Source organism: Anolis sagrei, chromosome 3 (genome assembly GCF_037176765.1).
Source record: "Anolis sagrei isolate rAnoSag1 chromosome 3, rAnoSag1.mat, whole genome shotgun sequence".
NCBI lineage: Eukaryota > Metazoa > Chordata > Lepidosauria > Squamata > Dactyloidae > Anolis > Anolis sagrei.
The window spans coordinates 126,357,692-126,363,691 of record NC_090023.1 but is presented as its reverse complement, the minus strand read 5'-3'; positions in this window follow the sequence as shown (position 1 = coordinate 126,363,691).

Genomic DNA, 6,000 nt, shown 5'->3' with positions numbered 1-6,000 from the left:
CCAGCTTAAAGACCTCCACACAAAACCACCGGCGAATGGCTGGTAAAGGTCCACACAATTATCTGCATAGGCGCAGCTCCCAGTAAAAGCGGGCTCGCCCAGAGATGGAAAGGCTCAGCGGCCCAACAGCGGCCCAGCAACCCAGTGGGGCCCAGCAGCGATGGCTCTCCCACCAGCGGTTGCGGAGGTCAAAAGCCTCAAGTCTCCAAGCGGCCTTCGATGGTCAGCAGAGGCCTGGTGAAGGGTGGCAGCAGGCGATCCTCTGTGCTGGCGGGCAGACTCACCCAAAGATGGAAGGTGGGTGGGTTTCAGTCGCCGCAGGAAAAGCTCGCTGTAGGCTCGTCTTAGGATGGAAAGTGGAGATGGTCTCGCCTGTTGGCCGAGCAGGCCAGCGATTCAGCCGCCCAGCTGCGGCCCAGCAGCCCAGCAGCAGCGGTGGCTCTCCACCGGCCGCGGCTGCGGGGGCTAGGGAGCGCCCAGCCCCCCACCCGGCGGCCGGCGGCGGCGGCGGTGGTCCGTAGCGGCTGCTCGGCGGTCCAGCAGCTCAGCGGCGGCGGCGGCGGCGGTAATTCGGCGGCCCAGCGGCAGCAGCAGCGGTGACTCGGCGGCCCGCTCGGCGGCGGCGGCGGCGGTGGTTCAGTGGCCCAGCGGCGGCAGCAAGTGGGTCCGAGCTCCCTAGTCTCTCCTCAGCTGCTCCCGTCCTCGCCGGGAGCCGGGGAGCCTGTCCTGGCGGCGCGGCGGATGATGGTGGCGGCCGCAGCAGCGGAGGCCCGGCGGAGCGGAGCGCAGCAACGGAGGCCCAGCGGAGGCTCGGTGGAGACCCGCCACCGCAATGGGGAGTCAGCAGCTTCGTTCGGCCCGCGATGGCCCGCGATGGCGGCTCCAGCGGCCTGGCGGTGGCCACGGGCGGCAGCGTCCCAACGGGCAAGAGTCCCTGAGGGTGGAGGCCTCCCCGGCGATGATTTGGCCTCCTCGGCCTCCACGCGGCGTCCGCCCTCAGCGCCCGGCCTCCCTGCGGTGGCAATGGCGGCCTGGCAGAAGGAGCGGCGATGGCTTGGACTCCTCGGCCCACTGGACGGCGGCAGCGGACCAGTCTGGCGGTGGCCCCGGCTTGAGGTCTTGGAAGCAAGCGGCAGAGCCCAGCCGGCGGCCAGTCGGCGGAGAGGTAGAGAGGTAGAGTGGCCGCGATGAAATGGCGGCGGGCGTTTTTCTTCTCCTTCTCCTTCTCCGCCTTTCCTCCACCTCCTCTTCTAGGCCTTCCTGGTTCTTTCCCGGCTCTTCCCGGTTCTTTCCCGGCTCTTCACCCCTCTATCGAGAGCCTGAGGATTGGGGGTCCTCTCTCTCCTTAATTTGGGGTGGTAGGCGAGGGGGAGGCTCAGGATTCCTCCAGATTGGAAATTCGCTAAGGAGCGCAGCGTTTTTTGCTGCCCAGGGTGCTTCCACGAAGAAAGTGAAAGACGCCAACAGCTGCTCCTAAAATATGTCTCCTCTGAATATGTGTGAGAAGAGACAACCCTTCAGGTTGTAATGTCCTAAGCCATTCAGGGTAAAACATATAACTATATTGTATTCCTCTTTGTTGTAACATACATTTTTGTAAGTAAGATCTTCTTTGATCATATAATTTTCCAAATAGTACATGCTCTTCCACCTATATCTCTTTTAGGAAGCCACTTAGCTGGCAGCCCTCACAGTGATTGGCAATTAATCCCATATAGGGAGAAAGAAAGGAAGGAAGGAAGCCAAAGATATACCCTTTCTACACTGCCATATAAAATCCAGATTATCTCCTTTAAACTGGATTATGTGGAAGTGTAAACTTATGTGGATTATATGTTGGTGTAGAATCCGCCATAGTTGCACAGATCCAGTAAGAAAAACATTCAAAACCTGTGGGTGTGAGCAACCCAATTTTTATGACAGTAGGATACCAAAATTCTAATAAACTTCCTAGATCTTCAGAACTCTTTGCCATGTTAGGGAGGAATTGTGTGGTCCTCTAGGTCCATGGTTCTCAACCTGTGGGTCCCCAGAAGTTTTGGCCTTCAACTCCCAGAAATCCTAACAGATAGTAAACTGACTGGGATTTCTAGGAGTTATAGGATAAAATATCTGGGGATCCACAAGTTGAGAACCACTGCTTTAGGTGTTGCTAAATGGCAACTCACAGTGTTCCTCTTTACTGGCCATGCTGACTTGGGGTGTTGGGATGTGAAACCCAACAATATCTTGAGAGCCTTGTGATTTCCACTTTTGTACACACACATGGACATGAAAAAGAGCAATGGATGAGGAAAGTAGTAGTGAACCTTTCCCAAACATTTGTTTTAATAATCCCAATTCTGTTTGATAGGCCTTTGCAAATTATATACCTGGCATTGTGATGGGAAGAGGATTTATGTCCATTCTTGGGTTAACATCATGACTGTAAATCTATGGGAGGGGGAACTGCAACAGTTTCTGACATACAGTATTCACAGAACCACCAATCAGTCTTAGGCATCTTCACTGTATCACTCACATGGATTTAGCCGATGGAGTTGTTGTAGCTTAACTAAAAAGCTTCAGCAGAGTTGGAGTGTTTGTCGGCTTTCAAACAAGATATGAGATATCTCTGAGATATGTGAAGAGTAGCTCTCCTTTTTGAGCCCTGTCCTATCGCCGTAGTGTATTATAACAATTTTTGTTTGTTATGTCATTTCTTGTGTACCAAGTTTGATTTATCTCTTGGTTGTTTTAAACAGACCCTGTTATTGGTGAAATATTTTCTATAAATAGTACCCAGAAAAGGGGGAGGGGAGGTCACAAAATTGGTAATTCGTTGATTTGTTGTTTTGTTACCAGTGATGGCAGAGTTTGGAAATATTAATTTGGCCAGGAATGCTTAGGAGTTGTGGCCCTAAAAGGGGTTCTATGTCACAAGAAGACAAAGCAGAGTAAGAAAGTTCCACCTCCAAGGAACTTACAACCATGTACTTTTACATAAAATTAGGCATAACAGAGAGGAATGGGAAGTGCAGGGATGGTAAGGAGACCAGATGTGTGAAAGTCTCCCTTTCGATAAAAGCAAATATGTAAAATATAGAATGTAATATTTTCAAGGCCCATCATGCATCACAAAATTAACTCTGGAGCAGAAAACAAGTCCTGTAAGTCTTTTCTGATCAGGATGTCTTAACTTTTCAATAAACTGTTTTAAATTCAGAACAACTGAGCAGCAGAGCTTAGAAATTGCACCCCTTTCCCATTCTGGTTGTTGTGCCCCCCAAAACTCCAATCTCTGTAATTGGCAGACCTGCAAAATGTGCCTGGAGATGAAAGAATTCTACAAAGGATACTAAAAAAATCAAAATGGTTATGTGTCCTATGATGTTGAATGCAATCCACTGACTGGAGTGTAAGCAGTAGTTACTTTAAACTTGAGCTATTGGTATTGTTTCCTTTTGGAATATAATGTAACCTGTCTCAAGCTGTGAGGAGAGGTGGGCAAGAAATAAAACCATTGTTGTTGTTGTTAAATCTATTTAAATACATGAAGTGTACTGACACTGGCTTACAATAAATCAAATTTACTGAACGTTGAAATTATCAGTCTGATAAGACATTTCTCAAGGTGCGTGTGCATAAAGTATTTTTGCACCTCTTAAAAAGACATGTTGTCCTCTTCAGAAAGAGCTGCTGAGACAGTCAAACATAGAGTTTCTTGTAGCTGAAGATAGGTTCAGTACCCTGATACTACCCCAAAAGTCAAAGAAACTGATTAGTGTATTCTCTACAATCCTATGTTCCTTGTTTTGGCTTTGTGCTTTCAATGAAAAGATCTAATTTGATAAAACAGATAGAGTGCATAAGAAATCTAAAGTAAGTCCTCAGGCTGTGCTATAGTACCTTTCCACCTCAGAATTTAGAATTTGAATCCTTGTTGCAGAAAGATCCTACATACTCAGATTAGAATTTACTCTTTGTCAGGTGGGCTATAATCTATTTAAAACGTGGGGATTGAATTAGGAACCTCTGGTGTTTCCCATTTCAGGAGAGTAGGGAATTCCTTCCAGATTTTGTCTAGCTTTCAAAGATCTATCCAAGGTATTTGTCCTAGTTAGAAATGGGGTTCAGCATCTGGAAGAGCCCCTTGGAAGGCTGGATTAACATCTAGAATGTATTTACCACTCAGTTACCAGCTGCCACTGCCATTGCCTTGTGTTGTTTCTGGGACCTATTTTGAGACACTGAATGTTTTCCTTTTTATGTGTAAACCACTCTGAGTCCTTCTGGGGAGGGCGGTCTAGAAATAAAGTTTTATATTATTATTATTATTATTATTATTATTATTATTAATCTAGTAAATTCACAAAAAGGTGTGCTATGGTTCATAGGGCAAAACCAGCTTTGGACACAGAGTGGTATAATCTTCCAAAACCTTTCTCCATGACTGGCCGGCCCTGCCAATAGTCAGGGTGGAATGGCTGATTCAAAGAGGGCAGGTATAAATTGGTGTGAATGGGACAACTGCTTTAATCCTCTTAGTCATTTTCTTTTATTGTTGGAAAAAATCTGTATTTGCTTCAAGTCCTTCTAGAATGTGGCCATACAGCCCGAAAAACCTACAACAACCCAATCTGTATTTTCCAAACAACATACCTTCTAAGCAAGTCTGTAAATCTCAAATGGAATGAAAACACTCTCCTATCACTAGTGTCAAGGTAAGATTAAACTGCTAGTCCAGGTGGATTCTGTTTGTGCAACTGTGTGGGGCAGACACCATAGACCTTTATTATGGGTAATAAATGCCATGGGCTTGCCTTCTTTGTGAGTAGCAGACAGTAGGAAACATATGTATTTGCCAGAGAACATCTGTATTTGATTGATTAGAAAGCAGCCCTGTTGCATTAAGAATAATTCCCCAACCAACCTTTTGGTCCCTTTCAAGAATGTCTTTCTAGCATTTATCTGTCATAGTTTTGTTTGTGTTGACTACAGGAATCCGGGGCTTGGAGTTCAAAAGTCAAACTTCCCAAGCTCTGCATCTTTATAACCTATCCTATTGCGTAATTAGACAAGCTTAGTTTTGGTGGCATGTGCTGGATTTTCAGTAGTTTTACAATGGAGCCCACCAGCACCCATCAGACAATGTTGAACTAGTTCTGGCAAAACTCCATCATAAAATTATAGATGATCTGGTGCATGCTGCAGTGGTGGCAACATGGGAGGCTTCCTGTGTTGCCTTTGAGATAATGGGGGTAAGCCCCACCCCCCACTGGGCATTGCCTGATTTGCCACAATGCGAATCAGGCGGTGCCCTGGGGAAGAGGGGAGATGCAAACCTGGTTCTGCAGGCAGCGGTCTTAGTCCTATCCTTTTGGTACAGAGAGGGAGGCCCTGGCCCTTGAGCGCTCCAGCTGGAGGTCAGCTGTGACCAGCAGTGCTGCAGAATTCGAGGAGGCACGAGTGGAGGGTGAAAGAGAGAAACGTGCCAGGAGGAAGGGGCGTCAAGCCAACCCCGACCGGGACCGCCTTCCACCTGGAAACCAATGCCCTCACTGCGGAAGAAGATGCAGAGCAAGAATAGGGCTCCACAGCCACATGCGGACCCACAAGGAAACCCATGATGGAAGACCATCTTACTCGTCCAACGAGGGATCGCCTAAGTAAGTAAGGTACAGAGAGCACAACAATTGAATCAAAGAAGTTTTATTTTTGTTCGGGTTCAAAATCTGCTATGACAAAAGCAACCTAGTCATGTTAAAGTCTGGATATTGCAGTAGGATCTTGCTATTATTTCTACCATGGTTGCTGAATCTGCAGGGCAATCTCTTGCAAATATGCCATTTTACAGCAATGGTATAAGTTGTCTATCTTTGAGACAAAGTAGACAAGACTGTAATTTGTGACATTCTTTCACCTTGCTGAGACTTATAATCTTCCTATCCCCCCACCCCCCACCCCCGCCTCACAATTGAAGAACGTTTAACCTTTCAAATGTTGTCAGACTGTAATTTT